The 25624-nt window shown below is 33.5% G+C and overlaps 1 pseudogene; it reads right to left on the bottom strand.

Annotated features, from left to right (window-relative positions):
* The window catches only part of LOC144251817 (cold shock domain-containing protein E1 pseudogene), a 45906-nt pseudogene extending 25117 nt beyond the window's left edge, over positions 1-20789 (bottom strand).
* Between the last annotated feature and the right edge of the window lie 4835 nt (positions 20790-25624).

Consider the following 25624-nt stretch of genomic DNA (forward strand, 5'->3'; position numbering starts at 1 on the left):
CAATTGAAAAAATTGACAAAACTAAAAGCTGGTTCTTTGAAAAAATAAATAAAATTGACAGACCCTTAGCCATGCTAACGAAGAGAAGAAGAGAGAGAACCCAAATTACTAGCATACGGGATGAAAAAGGCAATATCACAACAGACACTTCAGAAATACAGAAGATAATCAGAAATTACTTTGAATCCTTATACTCCAATAAAATAGAAGATAGTGAAGGCATAGATAAATTCCTTTAGTCCTATGATCTGCCCAGATTGAGCCAGGAGGATATAGACAACCTAAACAGACCAATAACAATAGAGGAAATAGAAGAAACCATCAAAAGTCTACCAACTAAGAAAAGCCCAGGACCGGATGGGTATACAGCAGAGTTTTACAAAACCTTTAAAGAGGAACTAACACCAATACTTTTCAAGCTATTTTAGGAAATAGAAAAAGAGGGAGAACTTCCAAATTCATTCTACGAGGCCAACATCACCTTGATTCCGAAACCAGACAAAGACACTTCAAAGAAGGAAAACTACAGACCAATATCTCTAATGAACCTTGACGCGAAAATCCTCAATAAAATTCTGGCGAATCGGGTTCAAATACATATCAAAAAAATTATACATCATGATCAAGTAGGATTCATCCCTGGGATGCAAGGCTGGTTTAATATACGGAAATCAATAAATGTTATTCACCACATCAATAGACTTAAAAATAAGAACCATATGATCATCTCAATAGATGCAGAAAAAGCATTCGACAAAGTACAGCATCCCTTTATGTTCAAAACGCTAGAAAAATTAGGGATAACAGGATCATACCTCAACATTGTAAAAGGAATCTATGATAAGCCACAGGCCAGCATCATTCTGAATGGAGAAAAATTGAAGGCATTCCCTCAAAGATCTGGTACAAGACAGGGATGCCCTCTCTCACCACTTCTGTTCAACATAGTCCTCGAAACACTGGCCAGAGCAATTAGACAGACAAAAGAAATTAAAGGCATAAAAATAGGAAAAGAAGAACTTAAATTATCACTATTTGCAGATGATATGATTCTATACCTAGCAGACCCAAAAGGGTCTACAAAGAAGCTATTAGAACTAATAAATGAATTCAGCAAAGTGGCAGGATATAAGATCAACACGCATAAATCAAAGGCATTCCTGTATATCAGCGACAAATCCTCTGAAACAGAAATGAGGACAACTACTCCATTCACAATATCCCCCCCAAAAATAAAATACTTGGGAATCAACCTAACAAAAGAGGTGAAAGATTTATACAATGAAAATTACAGAACCCTAAAGAAAGATATAGAAGAAGACCTTAGAAGATGGAAAAATATACCCTGCTCATGGATAGGCAGAACCAACATCATCAAGATGGCGATATTACCCAAAGTTCTCTATAAGTTTAATGCAATGCCAATCAAAATCCCAGCAGCATTTCTTGTAGAAATAGATAAAAGAATCATGAAATTCATATGGAATAATAAAAGACCCAGAATAGCAAAAACAATGCTAAGCAGGAAGTGTGAATCAGGCGGTATAGCGATACCAGACTTCAAACTATACTACAGAGCAATTGTAACTAAAACAGCATGGTACTGGTACCAAAACAGGCGGGTGGACCAATGGTACAGAATAGAGGACACAGTAACCAACCCACAAAACTACAACTATCTTATATTTGATAAAGGGTCTAAAAGCATGCAATGGAGGAAGGATAGCATCTTCAACAAATGGTGCTGGGAAAACTGGAAATCCATTTGCATCAAAATGAATCTGAATCCCTATCTCTCGCCATGCACAAAAGTTAACTCAAAATGGATCAAGGAGCTTGATATTAAATCAGAGACACGGCATCTGATAGAAGAAAAAGTAGGGTATGATCTACATACTGTGGGATCGGGCTCCAAATTCCTCAATAGGACACCCATAGCGCAAAAGTTAACAACTAGAATCAACAAATGGGACTTACTCAAACTAAAAAGTTTTTTTCTCAGCAAAAGAAACAATAAGAGAGATAAACAGGGAGCCTACATCCTGGGAACAAATCTTTACTCCACACACTTCAGATAGAGCCCTAATAACCAGAATATACAAAGAACTCAAAAAATTAGACAATAAGATAACAAATAACCCAATCAATAAATGGGCCAAGGACCTGAACAGACACTTCTCAGAGGAGGACATACAATCAATCAATAAGTACATGAAAAAATGCTCACCATCGCTAGCAGTCAGAGAAATGCAAATCAAAACTACCCTAAGATACCATCTCACCCCAGTAAGATTGGCAGCCATTAGAAAGTCAAACAACAATAAGTGCTGGAGAGGATGTGGGGAAAAGGGCACTCTTGTTCATTGCTGGTGGGACTGCAAATTGGTGCAGCCAATTTGGAAAGCAGTATGGAGATTTCTTGGAAAGCTGGGAATGGAACCACCATTTGACCCAGCTATTCCCCTTCTCGGTCTATTCCCCAAAGACCTAATAAGAGCATGCTACAGGGACACTGCTACATCGATGTTCATAGCAGCACAATTCACGATAGCAAGATTGTGGAATCAGCCTAGATGCCCTTCAATAGATGAATGGATAAAAAAAAATGTGGCATTTATACACAATGGAGTATTACACTGCATTAAGAAATGACAAAATCATAGAATTTGGAGGGAAATGGATGGCATTAGAGCAGATTATGCTAAGTGAAGCTAGTCAATCTTTAAAAAATAAATACCAAATGACCCCTTTGATATAAGGGGAGTAAACAAGGACAGGGTAGGGACGAAAGTTTGAGAAGAAGATTTACATTAAACAGGGATGAGAGGTGGGAGGGAAAGGGAGTGAGAAGGGAAACTGCATGGAAATGGAAGGCGATCCTCAGGGTTATACAAAATGACATATAAGAGGAAAGGAGGGGTAAGACAAGATAATACAAATCGAAGAAATGATTTACACTAGAAGGGGTAGAGAGAGTAAAGGGGAGGGGAGGGGAGGGGAGGGGGGATAGTAGAGAATAGGACAGACAGCAGAAAACACCAGACACTAGAAAGGCAATTTGTCAATCAATGGAAGGGAAACTGATGTGATACAGCAATCTGTATACGGGGTAAAATTGGGAGTTCATAACCCACTTGAATCAAACTGTGAAATATGATGTATTAAGAACTATGTAATGTTTTGAATGACCAACAATAAAAAAAAAGAAACATGTTGAGAGAAGGAAACCGTATATAAAAGTATATACTGCATGAATTACAAATCATAAATAAAATTAATATGTTGTGGAAGCCAAACCAAGATAATAATTGCCTCTGGTTTTTAGGGGTCAGATTTATTAAAAAGAGATAATGAAATCTTCTAGAATGATGATAATGTTCTGTATCTTCATAGGACTTTGGATTGCATAGATGCATGCTTTTGGGGGGGGAGAGTTATGGAATAGTATGCTTAAGATTTATATATTTAATTTTATGTAAAATTTAACTCAATCGAAAAATATACCCAAATATTGAACTGTTAATTATACATATGCTGGACTATTGGAGAAAGTGTACTGATACCTACAATTCACTTTAAAATACATAAAAAATTGAAATGGAATGCCAGGCAGAAGGATGGGTAAGTGGACAGATAATGTGGCAAGCAAATAGTAAAATATTAATTATGGTATATAGATGGTGGTTATATTGGTATTCACTGTAAAACTCAACTTTTCTCTATCTTTGAAATTTTTATAACATAAGGAAAATACTTCCAATATAAAACTTAAGAACCAAATAGCCCCCCCCACAAACTATTTCACAACCTAAAGCCATAAGAAGTGTTTAAAAACATGAGCTACAAAATTTGCCAAACTTGAATTCAATTTGTGGTTCTGATACTTCCAGCTATATACCTTAGAAAAGTTATTTGATTTCCCTGAAACTTTTTAATTTCTTATAAAATGATTATCGTGTAATCAAAGAGCCAATTCCTTTAAATAATGTAAATAAATAACTTAGTAGGCTGTAAAAAAAAAAGAGGCTATAGTCAATTAGAGTAGGCTAAAATCTAATGACTCATGATCTTAGAAGAGAGTAAAATTTGGACAAGAATACCTGTACAGAGAGAACACCATGTAATAATGGTGATAGAAAAAGGACAGAAGAATCTACATGTCAAGTATGCCAAGTATTTCCCACAACCACTGAAAGCTAGATGAGATAGGGAAAATTTCTCCACTAGACATTTCAGAGTAAGTACATTATTATATTCCAGTTTGGACTCCTAGACTTTGGTACAATAAATTTATTTTTAATATACCCAGCAAGTATTATTTTTCAGAATAGTCCTAGGAACCCAAATGGACACATATGTTTGGCTCCTCCTTGACACTAGAGGGGTTACTCCCAGACTGGTAGCTTCTTTTCGTCAAACGGGAAAAGAGGAATCCCAATGTGGTCAGCAACATCCTGTGTCCACAAAGTCCTGGATAAAATATCATGAAAACTCAGTTTGGAATTCTAAGAGCAAATCATAATCTGAAATTCACATGGAAATCAACAATCCAAAAGATGAGATTCTAAAAACTGATATGTAAACAGTGCTTGAAGTACAGATGTAGGGCTTGCAGTCTTCAGGTAAAAGATCTTCAAATGAGGAAGGCCCATGACACTGGAGGATCCTAAGTTCCCCATTTTAACATGGACATATGCAGGTGTAATCTAAGTAGGAGCTACAGATTTTTCTGTAGGGCAGGGAAAGAAGGTGAAGACTGGACCCAAGGAGGACCATATGTCACCTTCATTGTCCCTGAAATTTCCAGACTAGGAATATCAGTTGAAAGTTTTAGACCATGAGAATTAGCAAAACCTGGAGGCTTGTAAGAAATACAGACGCTCAGGCCCACGCCTGGCACCTGAGTCAGACACTCTGAGTTGAGGACCAGAAGTCTGAGTTTGAGTGAGCTCTCCAAGTGACTTTGATGCACCCTATTTGGGATGGACTGTTCTAGTCTTGAACAAATGGCCTGGGGTACAAGTGTCAATTTTATTCTCCATAAGGATACATGAGAATTGCAGAACCATGCCCATAGCTTTTCTTTTCCAATCTTCTGACCCTTCAACCTAGTCTCTCTTAAAATCATATATACAAAATAATATGTGGTTATATATACAAAATGGAACATGACTCATCCTTAAAGAAAAATAAAATTAAGGCATTTGCCAGTAAATTGATGGAATTAGAGACTATCAAGCTAAGTGAAATAAGTCAGTCCCCAAAACCAAAGGCCAAATATTTTCTTTTATATGTGGATGCTAATACACAATAAGGAGTGGGGAGGGAATAACAGAAGTTCACTGTAGTAGACAAAGGAGAATAAAGGTAAGGGAACAGCATGAGAATAGGAAAGACATGAGAATGAACTGGACATAAAGTTATGTTTATATATAAATACATGACCAGTGAAATTCCACCCCATGTACAACAACATGAATGGGATCCTAATTAGGATAAGGTATATTCTACCCATGTATAATATCTCCAAATGTACTCTACTGTCACATATATCTAAAAAGAAGAAACAAATAAGGAGTAAAAGGACATGGGGAGGGAAGAAAAAAGGAAATGGAGACACTAGGGAATGATATTGCTTATTTTTATATTAGATTAATATGTCAATGTGTAACAATAAATCCCATCATTCTATAATGCATTAACAAAAATGTGGAAAAAATTGAAAAGTACATAATGGCATATGAACCTAATTTTTAAACTATGCCTTGGTTCAATTCCCAATACCAAAACAATTTTTTTAATTACATATATATGTATGTATACATATGTACACACACACACACACACACACACACACACAATTTATTATATAAACAAATTTAAGTACAAAAATTCCATGAGATAATCAATAGATTCAGAAAGGCCTGTTCACAACACTCAGCACCCATTAAGGTTTAGAATACCAGAGGGAGGAGTGATGGAAGTTGATTTCTTCAAAATTATAGAAGCTGTATGTGATAAGCCAAATGCCAAAAACAAATGAAATTTTAAAAATGAAAGATTTTTTCTAAAAACAAAAAAAAAACAAAACAAAAAAGTAAACGTTCACCACTCATTGAATCTCGATCCAGAGCAAACAGGCAAGAGAAGAAATCTAATGGCATACACATGAGAAAGAAAAAGTCATGTTGCCTCTGTTTACTTATGACATGAACATTTTACTTAGATAATTTAAAATGCTCCATCAGAAAATTTATAGTGCTGATAACAAATCTACTAAATGAGCTGATACAAGAACATAATACATAAATCAATTGCATTCCTATATTACAATAGCAAACCTGCTTCAAAACAATTGGGAAAAATGTCTTATTCAAAAAACCCTAAAAAATACTTGGAAAAATATCTAACCTAGGAGATGTAAAAACTCAACAATGAACATTATAAAATGGTGAAGAAAAACAAATTGAAGACAACCTTAAGAAGTGGAAATACTTCCAATGTTCTTGAATTAGAAAATCAGTATTATCAGAATGATCATACTACCTTAACCAGTGAACAGACTCAGTACAATCGGAATCAAAATATTAATGACACCCTTCACAACACAGACATTTTTTATGACACACAAAAATATATTTCTCAAATTCATTTTAACACAGAAGTGACATAGAAGAGCCAAATGTATCCTGAACCATAAGAGTGATGCTGCGAGTTTCACAGTACCAGATATTCAATTATATCACACAGATTTAATTTAAAAAACAACATTATATTGGCACAAAAACAGACCTGAATATGAATGGAATAGAAAACACAGACAAATTCAGAAAGATACAGTGACCTGATATGCAACAAAGTGCCAAAAATATACGTTGGATAAAAGAGAGACTTTAACAAGTGGTGCTATGAAAACTGAATATCCATATGTAGAAAAACATAAAACTTGATCCCTCTCACCCTGCACAAAAGCCAAATCCAAGTGGATCAAAGACCTAGGAATTAAACCAGAAACTCTACACTTGCTTAAAGAAAATGTGGCCCAAAACTCCAACATATTGACAAAATTATCAACTTAACAAGACTTCTAAAGCACAAGAAATAAAACTAAGCATCAATAAGTGGGATAAATTCAAATTTCAAAACTTCTGCATAACAAAGGAAACAAGAATGTGAACAGAGAGCCTACCAATGTGAGAAAATATTTTTCATCTGATGCTCAGGAAATTAATATTCAGAATAAAAAAAGACTAAAAAATGAAACCCTCAATTACTAAATGTACACAAAATCTAAATAAGATGTTCAACGTCTCTAGGAATCAGGTAAATTCAAATAAAAACTACAAGAGAGAGTCTGTATTATTGTGCCCTTGCTCTTTCCCTATACTGCAATAAAACTATTAGATTAAAAAAGAAATACATAAAGATTTTAGCTCACTCCACTCAAAATATCAATTATCAAGAATATTGTGGGGGGTGCTGGGGATGTGGCTCAAGTGGTAGCACGCTTGCCTGGCATGCATGCGGCCCAGGTTCGATTCTCAGCACCACATACAAACAAAGATGTTGTGCCCGCTGATAACTAAAAAATAAATATTAAAAAATTCTCTCTCTCTCTCTCTCTCTCTCTCTCTCTCTCTCTCTCTCAAAAAAAAAAAAAAAGAATATTGTTTGTGGGGGGATCCACATATCAGAGAGAACATTTTTGGGGAAAGGAAGAATAAAGTTTATTGGATTAGACATAGGAGGATGAAGGGAAAGGAGGAAATGGGAATAGGAAAAACAGTAGAATAAAACAGGTATAAGTTTCCTATGTTCTTATATGAATACACACCTGTGTAACTCCACAGTATATATAGCACAAGAATGGGAAGTTATTGTGCATGTATGTATAATATGTCAAAATAGACTTTATTGTACGTACACCTGAAAATAATTTTAAAAGAGAATATGTATTGGGAAATATACACTAATGCAGTGTTGGTAGGGCTGCAAATTAGTACAGCCATCCTGGAAAACTGTATGAATATCCCTTTCGAAACTTGGAATAGAACCACCATCTGACTCAGTTGTCCCATTCCTTGGTATATATCCAGTATCTGGAATCAGCATACTATAGAAACACAGGGACATCAGTACTTATAGCAACACAACTCATAATAACCTATTTACAGAACCAGCCCACATGCCCATCTACAGACTAATGGATAAAGAATACATGGTATATATACACAATAAAAGTTTTACTTATTCATTAAGAAGAATTAAGTGATGGCACTAGGTGGAAAATTGATAAAATGAGAACACAATTCTTAGTGAAACAAGCCACACTCAGAAAGCAAAGGGTTGAATGTTTCCCCTCATATGTGAATACTTGACCATATATTGGAAAAAGGGAAATTAAAAAAAATAGCAGCAATATCTGTGGAGTACAGGAAGGGGTTACAGGGAAGGCAGGAAGGATGAACAGGGGGATGAACAATAGAATGAAAAAAACCAAATTCTTTCTGTACAAATATGAATAAAGCATGGTGAATTTTAATGTTGTGTATGTCTATAATGCACTAATTTAAAAATCTATAAATAAATAGAAAATAAACAAACAGAAGCCAGACTCATTGTTCTCTCTTTCACTCTTCCTCTAATTTTTCCTTTACCTCTATTTATTCTCTTCCCTCCTCGTAAACAATGCACCCTACGTTGTCTATGGATCAGCCCTATTTGAAAATTGCAAATCCATGTCTGCCTGATCTTTTCTTCTTAATTAGTTCTATTTTTAACTTCTCTTACCACTGCTTAGTTTGTAAAATGTCAAACCCCACCACTAATGCTATAGAAGAAGTTAAAATACTGGAAGTCATAGGTAATATCAATTGAGTTTATGATGGACATAATTCATGATTAACTACTATCTTTACTGATAGAAATTGCTGACGCTACAATTTATGTTTATTTTGTCAATCAACATTGTAGATTTCATAATAGAAACTAAATACTTAATTTATTACTATATGTTATATGCATAGGTTTTTTTGCAGTTATTTGACTCCCCTTAATCTCTGAGGTACTGGAAACCTACAAGAAAACTAAAAGCTGGTAGAGTAGAAACCCCATGGCTTCAGGTCCATTTGAATAGATGGGTAGACACTAAACAATATGAAAAAAAAACACAAGAGAAGAAAACATCCCAAACAAAACAGAATGATTCAAAATAGACTCCACTGACACTGCAGTAAGGAAATGTCAAGGAATGAATTTAGAAAGTTTGTAGATAAGATAATCTAAGAGGTAAAAAATGATGTAAGGATTGGACTCAGAGAGAAAATATAAGAAGTGAAAGGTCATGTCAAGAATGAGATACATATTTTGAAGAAGAATCAATTGGAAATTCTTGAAATTGAAAATGATAAACCAGATTATAAATTCAATGGAAAGCATTACCAACAGACTAGATCATCTGAAAAATAGATATTGAGGTAACAAAAACAATATACATAATCTTGGCAAAGAAATTTGATCATGGAGAAAAGATGTTAAGAGAATATGAACAGAATTTTCAAGAAATGTGGAGTTATATATATAAGGTCAAATCTAGGATTTATAGGGGCTCTGAGATATAAATTAAAGGAATGCAAAACATTTTCCATGAAGCAAGAAAAGTTCCCAAATCTAAAAAAATAAAACAGAAAATAAAATACAGGAGGCATACAGGACTCCAAATGTAAAAAAAAAAATTACAACAAACCCATTCCAAGGCACATTATTATAAAAATGCCTAACCTTGGTGCTGGGGCTCTAACTCAGTGGTAGAGTACCTGCCTCACACATTGGAGGACAAGGGTTCAATCTTCAGTACCACATAAAAATAAATAAAGATACTATGTCTAGATAGATAGATAGATAGATAGATAGATAAATAGATAGATAGATATTAATGCCTAATCTGAAAAATGACAGAATTTTAAAAGAGCTAAAAAATGACTGGTTATATTTAGAAGTAAGCAAAAATGATTTCAGTTGATTTTTCAAGCCAGACCCTTAAAAACTGGGAGGGCATGAAATAATATATACAAAACTCTGAAAGATAATGAATGCTATCAAAATTTTTAAAATAACTAAGAATTTTTGTTTTAGAAATGTTGTCTCACTATTCAACTAAGTGAATAAATTTTCTCAAACAAATCTGTTACTTACTCTCTATTTGCTTCACAACTAAAGAAGTTTTAGGAATTCAATGTAAACCAAGACAATGTCCAAACTTTCAGGAATATGCACATGTGGGGAGCAAGTACTTTTTTGCCAAATCTGTAAATAATGTGTGACTGAATGGTAAAATTTGTTTTAATCTGAATTTTCCAAGAGCTGCACAAGATCAGTTGCCAGTTGGGAACTGGTAATTGCTACGTATAGTTTCACATACTCAAAAGAAAGTACTTATCACTTACCCTGATCCTAACTTCTGTGTTACCCTAATCCTGACACTGAATTCTACTCCAATTTTTTTTTTTTGCTGAGCAATAACATGTCTCCTAGAGAAATTTTGTAGTAAGTTTGTGTAGAAAATATTTTTAACATGTTAAGATATATGTATAAACAAATTTAAATTTATGAGTATAGGCTTCTGAATTAATCAACTTTTATTTAGCTGCATGATTTTTTTATACTTGCAAAAATAGTTAACACTAGCATCAGTATGTACGAACATCCCCCAGCTAATTGTTGGTCATAGCTTCAATCATATAACAAAATCATATCTCTCCAGAATAAACTTCAGGGTGGGGCATGTGGGCTTAGGTGATAGAGCATTTACCAAGCAAAAAGTCCATGTTCAATTCCCACCACCATATGTAGCAAACAAATAATAAAATTTAAAGCTAAATATTTTATATAGATATTGTAAATACTAGATAATTTTTAAAAAGACATAAAATATATATATGATAGCAGGAATGCATCTATTAAACAAAATATGAAGTACACAAAACTCAAAGTAATATATGCAATTTAGGTATGTATTATATTGAAATAAAAATATATAATGTAAACATGCTTTTGAAATTTCTGATTGGAAAAATGTTTATATTCCTAAATTTTGAAATGTATTTCTGATTTTAGTGTGTTTTTTACACAACTATAAAGAGTTTGTTTTCCTATGTGGGAAATATGTATTTTTACACTTAAAATCACGTATCATCAAGAAATTTAAAAGAACACAATTTGCTTATCAACACACTCCTATACATTTTAATGAAAAAAGACATTATAGTTCATATTATCAATATTTATTTTGCAATTTTACTCCCTGAATAATTTTGATTTTTTTAGGAATTAGAAAACCAACTACTAACTTCATGGGGTTTAATAAACAAAAATTACTTGTTTTAGTATGGAATTAATCTTCAAATAAAATTCTTGTTGACATTAAAAATGATTATACTACTCCCTGGTTAGAACTTTTTCTACAATATTAGAATTTTTCCTCTCTGTTTATTGTAAAATATTTTGGAACTTTCTTGGTCCACATTTTCAGCAATATTGTTTGTGTATCTTCAATCTTTGGATACTATTATTATATTCTTTATGCAAATTATTTTCTTTTTTCCATCTAAAACAATTAATGAAACATGAATAAAATTTAAAATTTCTTAACTAAGGAAAAAATGTCTTTTAAGATATTTTTTGAATTTTTCATTTTTTTGTTTTACTTTGTGCTTTCAATGTAAGATTGCTACATGAAGAAAATAAAGCTAACTCAAAACCCACTAAAAAAGGGATATCAGTATTATCATCATCATCATCATCATCATCATCATTATTCTTATCAGAGAGAAGAGATTGCTGGCCAAAAATGTTAATACTTCAGAAGATTCAGAGAATGAGTAGGGGTAAGAACATACATCTGCAAAATAATACTTTTAAAAATCCCAAATATTTGTGACATGATACAACAGTACACAGTTATTTTTTCTCACAAAAATTCTCATTTTTTTAACCCATTCAGAGATACAAAACCACTTACCTCTTCCCAATAATTCTTTATTGCCAGATTTCTGAGTTTCTAAACATGTAGTCAAACCACTGGTCACACCTCACAAGTCAGAATGTAATCCTATGTCTGCCAAACTAGAAATTCATGCAGGATTTCTGTGTTACAGTACTGGGATAGAATTATTTTCCCAGGAAAACTTGTTATTATTGTTGAGGCTTTTAACTGATTTGATGAGACCCACACACATTAATGACACTAATGTCCTTTATTAAAATAAACTGATTGTAGATATTAAGCATATCATAAAATCCCTTCACTTCAACATCTAAAACACTAAGTACCACACTTATGCAAGTTGACACACATAATTTAATTCTCACAATGTGTAGCATATTATCCATAGTTATCACAATTCATGAGTAGAGAAAAAACATGGAGTAATCTTATAAAATCCTAGTTCAGTGGGCACCTATCACTGGTTTGCAATCTTCTCAAGTTTCTCAACTCCCTCCCACTCCCACACCTGCCTGTTGATGTGAGAGAAGCTAGAATTCAACCATAAAATGTGTGTGTTATGTACATTGTACAATGAATGTGAAAACATTAAATGTAAAAGGAAGTGATTTATTTCATGAATTCACAAAAAGACCACTTCATAATATGTCAGTATGCTAGAAAAATAAAGATCAATATCTAAATTATATGACAGTTTTAGCTATGAAGAAGAAAAAAATAAGTGAGGAACTATAAATAATGGAGTTTCTATTAAATGGAAAGAATAGGTATAAGATGGCAAAGCTGGTAAGGGGAAAAATAAAAGGAATAAAATGTCAACAAAAGCATCAACAAAAACTTCACCTTTGATCTGATGTTTTGGGAATGTACTGTTATAGTTAAAGCTTCGTCCAAGGGTTTCATAAACTGACTTCCAGACCACTCACATATTATCGAATCAAGCCTTTACTGAAGCACACCAGTGGCGGCTGACCAGAACATAAAGCTGTTCCTGATCAGCCTCAAACAATTGCAAGGGCACTCCTTATAAGCCTGAAAACCCAAAAAGGGATGTTCAGGGGGTCTAGCCAATGCAAGCAAGCCAGGTTACAGAAGCGGGACAGTGCAGTCAAGCAGAGGGAAGCCTAACCAATCACAGTTAGCCCAGTCACCCCAGTTACAGAAAGAGAGCCCCATTACCCTAGTTACAGAAACAATGCCCCAATAGGTAGTTCCGTGTTCTTAAAGGTTTCTATAACAAAAGAAAAAGAACATCTTGCTCCAGTCATGACTCTTCTACTTGGCATGGTTGTTTTACAGGATGAAGTCATAAAACAAAATGGAGTCACATTTGCTCCTACTATCACAGTACCAGAAAGCTCTTAGGCTGTTTGATTTATAGTACTGAATATAAATAAACAAACACACAAATAAATAAATAAGTTCCTATCAGTGACTAAAATAAATTAAAATAAAAATACAAAATTCTGAACACAAGAACTGAACAGTGATTTATCTCCTATGATGGAGCTTCCAGAAAATCATCAGTGGATATTATGGAAAAAATTTAGGTCAGATATGATATTTAATTTTTCAAAGAAAAACAATGCACACACACAATTGTTAAAAACAATTTAACAATCAAGAAGAGAGCACTAGCAATACTTTCCTTTAAAAATTAAGAAAAATTAACAACTTTCTAGGAAAAAAAAGTGAGTGAGTTAATTATCACTAAACCTAATTTATGGGAGTTGCTATAGGGAGTCTTTCAAATGGAAAAAAAAGAATGCTAGGCAATAACAACAAAGCAAATGACCATATAAACATTCTGGGAAAGGAAACTATGCAAATACAGATTATTTTTATTTAACAGAAAACATTACTTTATTTCTCATCACTGACAGCATGGAATGGCATTTTGAATACAAAACCTATATAAAAGTATTTTTTTTCCTATTTTAAATTTGTTTTTCACATACACATGACCTTAGGGTGTATTTTAACATATTATGCATACATGGTGTGCAAGCCATTCCAATTTTTATTCCATTCTTGTGTGGGTACACTGATCATATGTTCATATGAGCATAGAAAAAATATGTGCAATTCATTCTACTTTTTTTCCTATTCCCATCCCCCATCCCCTTTAGTCCCTTTTGTCCAATTCAGTGAATTCCTATACTTCCCATACCCTTGTTATGGGTTAGCATCCACATCTCCGAGAGAACATTTGGCCTTTGGTTTTTTTGAGACTTGTTTATATCACTTAGCATGATAACTTCAGTCCCATCAATAAACAAGCAAATGTCATATGTTCATTCTTCTTAAGGCTGAGTAATATTCCATTGTGTATATATACACCATAATTTCTTCATCGATTCATCTGTTAAAGGGTACCTTGGTTGTCCAAACAATGTGGATTGTTAATATTATTCTAGTACACACTTAAAATGTCTGAGATCTTATTTTAAAGGAATTATTATTTGATTTTTCTTAAACGTCATTTAAATTAATTCAATCTTACATGAAAATTATAGATTTAAAATGCCAGCATATTTTATACAAAATAACTGTGTATATATCTAACTTAAGAATGTTCAAATGGCATTACAAAATGGGGTACTTAACAGTGCTTGGGCTTGTGAAATAAAACATACAATAAACCTGTCATTCTTGTAAGTTGTTTATTTTAAATTATAATTTGAACAAAATTAATCTGTGAGTTTAAAAAAAAATGGCCAAGATGGTAAAATCCAATAGGTTTATATCACACAGTAAAAATGAGGGAATTAATGTTGCCCCTTAACTAATATGCTTGAAGGACTATATATAATAAGATAATGGGAAGGGAGGGACCTGTGAGAACAGAAGCAGATTGGAATGATGCAGCTGCAAGCTGACAAAAATAAGGAGGATTAAGGGTTATCACCAAAGCTAGGAAGAGGAAAGGATGGAATTTATCCAGAGTCTCAGAAGGAGCACAGCCTTGCTTACACCTTGATTTCACATTCTGACTGCTAGAATTTTGAGAAATAAATTTCTGTTGTTAGCTACACAGTTTGTGGTATTTTGTTATGTAACTCCTAGGAAATTTACATAGTCCCATTCAGGGCTTCCCTCCCACATATCTCTTAACCTCATGTGGGCAGAAATAATAAATAAACCATAAAGAGATTACAAATTGAAAACCTAATTTGGGTAATTAAAAACATTAACATTTACCTACTATTACTATTACTATTACTATTACTACTAGAAAAACTTCTAGTCATTTCCAGGAGTTACCATGGAATAGGGATAGAATAGTTATGTAATTAGTTATTGTGGAAATTTGGTCTCTTAGGTTGTGGATTTAGGTATTTTCGTTGTTATTTTGGACTCATGTACAAAAATTAATAGAGCTCAAATATTTAAAAATATATACAGATTTTAATTTGTATTCTAATTTCAGGACCTCACTATCTTTTAACACAATAGGTAGTTGTTAAATTAATTTAAAAATCTTAATTTTCTTTATTTCTATTAGTTTATGTTGTATTGAGAGAAATATATCCATTCCAGCTTGCCAGTTTAGAATTTAGTGTAATGGAAACTGAAAGAATAATAAAAATATTCCAATTTTTATTATTCCAATCCTTCTGTGCTAGAACATCAAAACACTGCATTATGTTGCATACATGTGCATATGTATATACTAAAATATTTACATATATGCTTAAATTTTTTTAATGTGTACATACTTCACAGTGTTCTTAGAAAATTGCATAATATACATTGTAGCTAATCAAAAAGTAATTTTAAATACTTTTCACAAAAATCTGCTTTTCTTATAGATGCACATCTGAAAATAAAATGGAAGTATCTATAAATATGCAATTTTTGTTTAAAATGCCATTTTTAGTAAAGAGTATAAACTAGACTGATCTCTATAATGAATTAACATAATATTTATAATAAATATTTTAAGGACTATACTAAATTTATTAAAGTTTTCACTGTGATGAGACAGGAATCATATTTCTGCAAAATAGTTGAAATGCTAATATTATGTTTATTGTAGGCAAATTATATATTAATTACATTTCTAAAGATGGTAGATGAAAAATTACATAAAAATTACTGGCAGCCTTCATTAATTGTGCATTGATTCTAAACTTTATTGAGATGCTCATGCAGTTCTACTAAAGATACAGGTGATAATGTCACTGAGAAGAATTTACCTACAACTTGTTCTTCTGCTTTAAAGTGCTTAATGTCATGCCTGTAGGAACTTGAACACACAATATGTTCTACTGCTTAAATTATAATATATGTGCTCATTATAAAATATCACACTTTTTTTAATGTAGCTTCAGGCAAGATTTCTAGAAATGAACTTAATACTAAAAAATTTCAAGTTCTACAATTAATTTATCAAATTCATTTTCAAAAGAATTAGAAATTTTCTAGTTATCCAGTGTTATTCTCATATAATAGATCTGCTAGCTTGCGTCCACACTATAATGTTTTTTTATACTATCATGATACAGTTAAATATTCGGTAGAACTACTCTTATTTTACAGGTATCTCTATTATGATTAGTTATGCTTGATCATACTTATGCATCCTATACAAATTTTTTCATTAAATTTAATCTATTTAAGTATTATCCATTATAGCTTAACCTTAAAAATTATTTTTAATTCACCATATCCTGATATTATGATTTCCTCAAAAACAATAACAGTGCTATTTATTTCAGTGAAGTGTTATAGCTTTTTTTCAAATACCTTAGATCACTTTTTCAAATTATTTCCAGAAATATTGATGCAAATATTTAAAAGATTTTTTTCTTATATCAGACTGCTGATACATAGGGTTTTTAATTATACTATTACCTTAACAAAGATGTAAAACATGACATTTTGTTTGTTTTTAGTATTTGTTTTCAGTGCATAAAAGCATGTTAAGTTCTAAGTTTCAAGGAGCAGAAAAATCACTGATAGATTCTTCATTAAGTCTCAATAAGAAAGAGAAGATCATGCTGTTAGAACATGATTCATTTTACTTCTAACAGTCTCCTCAGCACTTAAAATTGAGAAAACAATCACTTCTATTGCAGAATCACTGGAAGAACTAAATTAGGAAACTTCTATAGTATGTTTAGCTATTGACTAACAAAAGAAATTCATTATATTTATGTTAGTTTCTTATTTGTTTTTATTTTTATCTTAAAGGTACATCTGAAGTAATGTGACAAGAGTAAATTTATTTTTAGAAGGAAATTTCTGATGTAACTGAAAATAATAGTAAAAGCTTCACAAGATAGGTGTCATGGAGACAATTCGGGAGGCTGTTAGTAATAACATTTAAAATAACTGCAGCTGAATGCATTCTAAGAATGTCACCCAACAGTGTATGAACAATGAATAAACTTTGTCAAACATCTGTGCAGGAAATGAACCATTCATCACCAACTGATTTATGACAAACCAGACTCAGAAAGATTATCTGTCACAATTTAGATCACAGAGAATCAATGATACTGTAAGGGATTAAATCTCTATGATCCTACAGCACTGTTGTAATATGACAACAAAGGACCATGAGATGAATGACAGTGGCAAGAGTCACTGTTATTTTTCTGGGGCACTGTCTGCATATGTCTACAGCTGTCTCCACATCATTTATTTAAAACTATTGGAAAATATCATAAACAAGCTGCTATATTTATTGCTACCTTTGAGATAGAGAAACAGGAACAGAAAGAAAATAAGTAAATTTCCTCAGCTCCAAAATAGCAAATGGTTCAGATCTTGATGACATGACATGAAAGAAAACACATCACATCGGTAACACATCCATTATTTTACATACTGCCATACTAGTGTCTGTTGTATTCTGCTGCCTTTCCTATCCTCTACTATCCCCCCTCCCCTTCCCTCCCCTCCCATCTTCTCTCTATACCCCATCTACTGTAATTCATTTCTCTCTCTTGTTTTTTTCCCCTTTCCCCACACTTCCTCTTATATGTAATTTTGCATAACACTGAGGGTCTCCTTCCTTTACCATGCAATCTCCCTTCTCTCTCTCTTTCCCTCCCCCTTCTCATCCCTGTTTAATGGTGATCTTCTTCTCATGCTCTTCCCCCCTATTCTGTTCTTAGTTGCTCTCCTTATATCAAAGATGCCATGAGCTTTGTAATGTTTTGAACAACTAATAGTAAAAAAATGAGAAAATAAATAAATAAATAAATAAAACTTAAAAATATAGATTTTTTTTAAAAAAAGAAAGAAAACACATCTTCTGGTGCTTCATAGAGGACAAGGGGACTGTTTCCTCTCTTTTCATATAAAAACCAATAATATCAAGTTGCCTTTTCAATATCCAATCAAATCTGTTTCTAAATAAATGAATAGACATATAGATAGATTCCCACATTAATCAGAGAAAGAGAGAGAAAAAATAAACATTTTCCAGAGTCCTTGTTATTATTTTCATATTCAATATTTTCCACTCACACTCAAGCCTCAGTAAGCCTCCTAAGATTAGGATTCTTAAGCCATATTTATGATTAAATAATTGATATTATCAAAGAATGGTGCAGAACCAAGCCCACTATACACTAGATATAATTAGCTGGAAACTAGTTATTATTATGATTAAATAATTGATATTGTCAAAGAATGGTGGCAGAACCATGCCCACTATACACTAGATATAACTAGCTGGCAACTAGTTATTAACACAGAGAAATATAAATAATTAAAGTAATATTCCAATTTTTCAGTAATATAAAATTATCAAAATAAGTTTTATGAGTTTTATAATATTATCATTAGGACAAAATAACCTCATTCTTTGATTTGTTCCACCTAAATTAAAAAAAAAAAAACAACCTTTAATAGGTTACCTTAGAAAATACATGTTTATTTCATGAAACTGTTATCAACTCATTCGTTCTTTTTTCATTTATTTTTATTCATTTCTTCTCAAACACTGGACACTGAACCCAGGGGAGCTATACCACTGGTTAGATCCACAACATTTTATTTCAGTGATATAGATGGAACAATTTTTGATAAAGGGTCTCACAGAGTTGCTGATGCTGCTCTTGAACTTGCAATCCTCCTGTTTAATTGTCATTATGTTCTATCTTTTCAAATTACTATTATTATTTGGTATGTATATAGCTCTGTATTACAACAAGTACTATGATTAAGACCTTTAAAATTTTCAACATTGAAATATAGAGATATTACCTCCCATTACATGTGTTCTAATTAAAAATGAAAAAAATCACAGATATGTAAATAACATAAAAACAGTTGAAAATATTTTTCTCAAACGTTTAAGATCATGTAACCTATTGAAGAATATGAATTGTCTAAACAAATTATTTTGGTAGCTATACTAGATGAGAAAAGGAGGTTGTGATAGTTTATACTTTGCAAAGAGTGAAAAAAACTAAGATTAAAAGAATAAAAGGAAAACACAGCTGATAATCTGAATTTCTTAAATACATTTCATAGTGATGGTCTTGCCACATCATCAGTCTCACTGTGTTACTGATATTATCTGATAAATATCTGATATTCAAAGTTCAGTTACAGAATAATTAGTGTAGCAGAAGACCATACATTCCCAACTTTCATTTTTTGGTTTATTTCATTTTTCTGTTTATTAACTATTTAATATCAGATACTTCATTTTTAAGTTCAAATTTTATAGCAAAAACACACCAGAGTACCCATACAAATACAAATTAATTTACCTAATATAAAAATAGTCTTTCTGTACTTCTCTCTCTCTCTCTCTCTCTCTCTATATATATATATATATATATATATATATATATTAATTATTCATAATATATACATATATATGCACACACATAGTCATGCATGTATATGTATACAAACAGACACATAGAGAAATATTCAGAAAATTCCACTTTAGCTGGAAAACATTACAAATGATGAAGTGAAAAAAAAAACATTTTTTCTGACTATAACTGCTTGTATGAACAAAAATTGACATGAAATATGTGTTATTACAAAGACATATTATTATAAATGCATGTCTCAACAGAGCAAAATGTCATCAGAAGACATCAGAAAAATGCCTTAAAAAACTGACTATTTCAGGTACAGTTTATTTTCCATTTTAAGACAAAACCAACTGATAATCAAGTTTCCATGAGGCATGAGTATGACACACTGGACAACATACACCTCAAAGCATTTCAACAAGCTCCTATCTGACTTAGCTCTGGTCCCCCAATGCCTCTCCAGCCAGGGCTTCACCCCTAGAGGCCTAAGCACAAGCATACACTCTAGGCATTACCTCACAGGGAAAGGCACAGTGTACGCCTTCCTCATGCAGTACCCCCTCCAGCACCTGGTGCCCTGACACCTCTCCAGTGAGGGCTTTGCACCCCCAGGCCTCAGCAAGAGCATTCTCTCCAAGCATAGCCTCAGAGGTACAAGCACAGTGCGGCCCCTCCCCACAAACTACCCTACCCAGCTCCTACCCCACCTTGAATCTCCAGTCCCCTGAAGCCTATTCAGCCAGGTCAGTGCCCCCACAGGCCTCAGCATGAGCACCCTCTCCAGGCACCACTTCACAGCAACTGGCAACGTGTGCCCCCTCCTCACACCCTCCCTCACCTAGCACCTACCCCATCAATTTCGGTTCCCCAACACATCTCCAACCAGGGTCATACATCACATACCACTGAGGATACTGAAGCCCTCCCTACCTGAGGCTCTCTTGCAGGGTCCAGCAGGAAGGATCTCCAGGACTTGAAGGAACATGCTTCTTCATGGTCTGCTGGCGATTTCTGCATACCTGGAAACACACACATGGCGCAGAAGCAGTTTGTGATATGCCCACCCAGGCTTGTGTGAGTCATGCATGCACCTGTGCGTGAGGGCAGGGCTTTGCGCAGAGACATTAGGAGGCAATGCTTAGCAGCAACAGGCACAGTGCACCTCCTCCCAAGGCACTACCCCACCCAGCTCATGTCCCCTAAAATCTCCAGCAAGGTCCCTTGCCCCACAAGCCTCAGCATGGTCACCCCTTCAGTCACTGCCTCCCAGGACAGACACAGTATGTCCCCTCCCCTGCTCTACCCTACCAAGCTCCTACCCCATGGGGTTCCTACTTCAACCACTTCCTTCCCCACTGAGTCCCTACCCAACTCTACTCCTGGTTCCCTAAGAACTCTTCAGCCAGGGTCCCATCCCCCACAGGCCTAAGCAGGTCACCCCTCCATGAACGACCTTGCAGGGAGAGACACAGTTCGCCTCCTCCCCATGTACTACCCCAGCCAGCTCTGGTCCCAGGATGCCACTCCAGCAGGGGTTGCACCCCACAAGCTGCTGAACACACTGGCACTCTCCCTACTTGAGGCTCTCCTCCCAGATCCACAATGGCCAACAGGAGTGCAGTGGTGAGCACCAGGCTGCCCTTATGGGAGGCCCCACATCCTCACTAGGAACTGGGATGTGGAAAGGATGGCAGGGACATTTTCTCAGATGGCGACAAAGCTGCATGGCCAGGAGCAGAGAAGCCCAAGCATCCTTCAGCAGGAAGGACCTCACTGAATTGAAGACATGTGCTTCTCCACCATCTGCCAGACACTTCTAGGCTGCGGAAAACCCACTCTGCAGAAGCAGTTTGTGGTGCATCTGTGCATGCGTGCATCTGTGCTTGTGTCTGTGCGTGTGAGCTGCGTGCAACTGTGACTCGAGGGTGGGGCTGTGCTCAGCGATATTGGGGCTGGGCCACGTTATGGGTAGTGGGGCAGAGCAGAAAAGAGAGCACCCTGGAGATGGAAGGATGGCTCGTGTTGCAGGAGCTGCTTCCACTGCAGGGAGGTGCAGCAGAACTTTCCCAGGTGGCGGTACTGTTGGAAGCATTCCCTGTCTCGGCCAGAGCACAGGAGGCAGCCCTGCAGTCCCCTGGAGGAAGCGGTTGGGGTTGATGCACACCTTTTGCTGTTTGGAGCCTAGAGAGTGCTCACAGTCCTCCTGGCTTCAACTCGTGGGCGGAATGCAGTTCTGGCCAATGCATTGCTGGGTACTAAATAACTAGTGCCAAAAATGGCAGGGGCAAAGCTGCAGGCTTTGTCTTTTTAACTGGTTGTCATTTCTTATTTAGTTCCCTTACCTATTACTGGCATATTATATTTCTTCATACTTCAATATTGGTAAGTTGCATGTTTTTAAAAAATTGACATTTTCTTCTAGGTCATCTGTTTTGTTGCGTAATTTTCCATAATCTGGTAGTGGCAATGTGATCATTTGCCTACCCATGACTGATGAGGTCCCCTGCCATTTACAATTATAGGAATGAACTCCGAAGATATTTTGCTAAGTGAAAGAAGCCATGTCACCACTTAGCAATTAAGTCCTTTTTTTATAATATTCTTTCAACAAACTTTGAGTTCGGTTATATTTTTGACTGTCAAATAATGTTTCTTGTGGTGAAAATAATCATTCTATTTGCTCTTGTGATGAGGTTTAAAACACAAAATTCAAGAAACTTAATGTGGTATTAGTTTCAAGTTCGTTTCAATTCTTCCCATGCTTTAATTCTCACCCTGACCCTTAGAATATTGCAACCCTGGACAAGGTAGCCTATGGAAGGATGAGAACATGTGAAGCTCAAGCAGTCTAAATTGAAGTTATCCTCAAGAATAGTCTAAAAGTCTTAAGCAAAAAAAAAAAATATGCTGGAGGAATTCAAATACTCATTTCAAATTACACTGAAGAGACATAAAACAACAACAACAATAAGAAGCATGGTAATTGCTAAAGTGTACACAGAAATCAATGGACTAGAATTCAAGACACAGAGAAAAACCAACATGTATATATTCATTTGATTCTTGACAAAGGGGCCAAAAGCATAGGTTGGAAAATAAAAGAGCTTGGCACATGTTTTTATTGAGTGGTTGTTATTCTTACTGTAGAATTTTTAAAATATATTTTAGATATTAATCCTTTATTGTGTATGTGTTTTGAAGTTATTTTCTTTAATTCTGTAATTTCATTTTCATTGTTTTGATTGTTTCCTCTGCTGTGTAGAAGCTTTTTAGTTCCACGTCTCCATTTTAGTTTTTGTTGTCTGTGGTTTGGTTTTATAACCAAGAAATCATATCCAAGAAAAGTTACTGATAAAAAGCTCCTAATTTCTACAGTGGTTAATTTTTGGTGTCCTTCAGTGCAGGTATTACATTTAAGTCTTTAATATCTATTGATGTTCTTTTTTTGGTATGATGTAAGATAAAAAAATTTACTTTTATTCTTTTTCTAGTGTATATTCAATTTCCTTATTAGTATTTGTTACAGACATTGTCCTTTCCCCTTTGTCTTTTTGAAAACGTTGCTGAAGTTCGTTTGGCATATATGTGTGTTTTATTTCTAAGTTATCTGTTTCAATGTTCCATATATCTGTCATTATGTAAGTAAAATAACATTTTAATAAACTATGTAGTATATTTTGAAATCAAGAATTGTGATGCCTCCTTCAACATTATTCACTGTCAAAATTAATTTGGCTCCTTGTGGCTTTTGTGGTTTTATATGGATTAATGTAAAAATAAATATTGCCTTTGCTATGTCCACAGCAAAGGCCATTGGCATTGTGTGGAGGATACTATTGAATTTAAAAACTACTTTGGGTGTTAGAGATATTTTAACCATATCAACTCTTAAAACAAAATCACAGGATGTTTATTTTATTTGTACCTGCTTTAATTTCTTTTATCTATATTTCATAGTTTTCAGTGTACAATTTTCACCTTTTAATTAAGTTGACTCTGAATTATCTTACTGTTTTTGATGCTATTGTAAATTATATTTAATTTTTTGCTTTTAAAGTTTATTGTTAGCATATGAAATGTAACTGAATTTTGTTTGTTGATTTCATATCTTGTAAACTTACTGGATTTACTTATTTTGACAAAATTATTTGTAGACTCATTAGGAGGAATCTACATGTAAGATTAAGTCATGTGAAAACAGAGATATTTTCAATTCTTTACAATGCAGATATTTTTATTCCTTTTCGTCCACTATTTCTCTGAAAAATACTACCAGTATTATATGGAAGAAAAGTGATAAAGGTGGGCCTCATTGTCTTGCTCCTAATATTAAAAGAAAAGCTTTATATTTTTTATTGTTGATTATAATATTAGCTGTGGGCTTTTCATATACTGATTTGATTATATTGAATTGAAATCCTACTTACTAAGTTTATTATGAGATTTTTTTGCCATGAAAATATGCTAATTTTTGTAAATTTTTTCTCTACATCTATTTAGATTCTTTCCTAATCATGTATTTATTTAAATGTGATATATCATGTTAATTGATTTGAGCATTTGTGTGATCTTTCAATATACTATTAGATAACTTTCTGCTATTATTCTTTGAGTGATTCACATCTATTTTAATAAGGGATATTAACCTGTAATTTTATCTTGTTTTAATACAATTGTCTAATACTAGTATCAGGATAATGCTGTACTCATAAAATTAATTGTGATATCTTATTTCCACTTTTCAAGAAGAGTTTAAATTAAAGAATTGGCATATTAAAAAAATAGGAGAATTTACCTGTTAATTGGTCTGGTCTTGGGATTTATGTTTTTAACTTATTTAGGGATCTAACTTATTTAGTGATCTAACTTATTTAGATCCCCTACCTATTACAGGCATGTTCTATTTCTTCATACTTCAATATTAGTAAGTTGTATGTTTTTAGAAATTTATCATTTTCTTCTAGGTCATATTTATTGTTGCATATTTTCCTTAACCTAATAGTAATCTCTGCTGCATGATTTTTCCCTTGTGGAATCAATTAGAATGTTTTCTTGTTCATTTCTGATTTAATTTATTTGAGTATTCTCTTTTCTGATTTTTATTTTAATCTAAGTAATTTATATTAGTTTGGCTTACCTTTCTAAGAAAAAAAAATTCTCACTGGTTGTTGACTTTTTCTCTATTATTTTATAATTCACCCTTTTATTTATTAGTGCTCGATTGTATTTATTTTGTATTTTAATGACTTTGTTCCTATTTTCCTGGTATGTTGCTCAGTATAGAGTGGTTTTCCAGAATATGTGAGGCTCTTGGGTCTATCACCAGCACTGCAAAAAAAAGATCATAATAATACCATTAGGTAGGCTGTGTAAGCTCTCATTTCTTTTTGTAGATTTATTGAATTTACTTATTCTGACAAAATTTGCTATAAACTTCCTGGTTTTGTTACTTCTCTTAAGTTTCTGAGTTGGGTTTTGCTTTTCATTTCTCTCAAGATACATTCTACTACACATTCTGATTTCTTATTTGCTTCATTTTTTTTTGTTCAGGAGTATGTTGTTTAATTTCTACATAGTTATAAATTTTCCCATTTTTCATTTCTTTATTAATTTCTAGTTTCATTCAACTGTAGTCAAAAAACATACACTATATACAGTGTCAATGTTCTTAATTTTTTTAAATTTGGGGGGGAACCTAACACACAATCTGTCCTAAAAAAATATTTTGTGTACACTTGAGGGAAAATGTGATTTATTTCTTTGATGATTGGGTGTATTAGTGTATATATTTCTATAAATTTAATGTATTCCTATTGTTATAATATCTAAT

This window comes from Urocitellus parryii, unplaced genomic scaffold, assembly GCF_045843805.1.
Source record: "Urocitellus parryii isolate mUroPar1 unplaced genomic scaffold, mUroPar1.hap1 Scaffold_232, whole genome shotgun sequence".
Taxonomy (NCBI): domain Eukaryota; kingdom Metazoa; phylum Chordata; class Mammalia; order Rodentia; family Sciuridae; genus Urocitellus; species Urocitellus parryii.